The sequence below is a fragment of the Helobdella robusta genome, assembly GCF_000326865.2.
Source record: "Helobdella robusta unplaced genomic scaffold HELROscaffold_26, whole genome shotgun sequence".
NCBI classification, from domain to species: Eukaryota; Metazoa; Annelida; class Clitellata; order Rhynchobdellida; family Glossiphoniidae; genus Helobdella; species Helobdella robusta.
The window spans coordinates 288,786-290,777 of NW_008704349.1; positions in this window are offsets into that span (position 1 = coordinate 288,786).

Sequence of the window (1,992 nt, forward strand, 5' to 3'; positions counted from 1 at the left end):
AGAGAGAGAGAGAGAGAGGGGGGGGGGGCGGGAGAATTAAGGAATTATTCGTAATAGAATGGTAACTTGAGGTCTTTCACGTGTTTATATATATACACACACACACATATCTTGGAGTGTGTGTGAATGTTTTTGTGTTATGTGCGTGTGTGTATTTGTGTGTATGTGTGTGTGTGCATGCATGTGTGTGTGTGTACGTATGTTCTACTTACTGTCGTCTTTGGAGAAATTTATTAACATCAAAACTGTCGTCATCATCATCATCACCTTCATGCAGTGGCACTCGTTAGCAAGTATTTTATTTTTAGCATTGATTTTTTTGGCACAATTGTTATTGTTATTATTATTATTATTGTTGTTATTATTGTTATTGTTGCTGTTGTTATGGATTTTAATACTGCGTTTGTATGTTTTTTAATGTTGTTGATGTGTTTTATTTCCCGATATTAAACATCATTTATACACACACGCACACACACACGCACACACACACGCACACACACACACACGTACTTAAGCATGCCAAAACATCTGTCATATGGTAGCGCGAGAGATGTGATTGGATGGATGAGTTGATGTGATTAAACATTACAATAACATTTGCTGACGGTGTGTGGGGCTTGTTGTGATGTCTGCCGAACGTGTTTAACCACCCTAGAACTCTACCCGTGTTTAAGTTTTTGATGAATTGAAAAACTGAGTTAACTGATAAAGGAATGAAAAAGTGATTGAATGGAGGAAAATGAGTGAAAGATGGGTCGATTAATGAGTAAACAATAAAATACAAAACAAGGTAAATATACATTTCAATGTAAATAGAACGTGCCTACAAGTATTTTACAGGTATTAAACTAACTGGCCCATGCAAATAAACACATTCCCACACACACATACACACATTTATACACAGAGAGAGACACACACACACACAAGATGTACAAAATGTTCTATATTTTTGTTAACTAGACACATCTGTCAATGTATTTGCCTAGTGAAATTATTTGGAAACAATAATGCACGCGTTTGTATGTATGTATGTATGTATGTGTGTGTATTTATGTGTGTGTGTGTATGTATGTATGTGTGTGTATGTATGTATGTGTGTGTATGTATGTATGTATGTATGTATGTGTGTGTATGTATGTGTGTGTATGTATGTATGTGTGTGTATGTATGTATGTGTGTGTATGTATGTATGTGTATGTATGTATGTGTGTGTGTGTATGTATGTATGTGTATGTATGTATGTATGTGTATGTATGTATGTGTATGTATGTATGTATGTGTGTGTATGTATGTATGTGTGTGTATGTATGTATGTAAGTATGTAAGTATATATAATATAAGGTAACATTAAATTTCTCTTTGATGTTTAACCTTCTTTTACCTTTATACGCCCCGATGAATGCTGTGATTGTATGTGTGTGTGTGTGTGTGTGTGTGTGTGTGTGTGTGTGTAAAATGTTGCCTACAACAATAAAGCACTCCTGTTCTATTGTAAGTATTGTAAGCCAGCAGGCATTAATTTCGTAATAGGCGCTATAAAAATTAATTGCTCAGCTAATATTTTTGTTGCGTTACGCAATTTTCATTATACCAACACGTTACTTATTTACGTAATATTTATACACCGGCACATCCCTATTCTATGTTACGATGACGTAATCATGGGGGGTTTTGTTGCCGATGTGACTGTTTAGTTGGTTAGTTAGTGGCTGTTATGTGTTATATAATGATCAAGTTGTTGTTGTTGTTGTTTTTGATGTTGTTGTTGTAGTTGTTGGACGAACGAAAATACGAATAAATGAATGAATGAATGAATGAATGAAGGAATGAATGAATGATACACACATACATACATACACGCATACATACCTACCTCCATACATACAAACACGCTTACATACATACATACAATATTTTATATACATACATGCATGCATGCATGCATGTATGTATATATACATATATACATACATACGTATATAACAA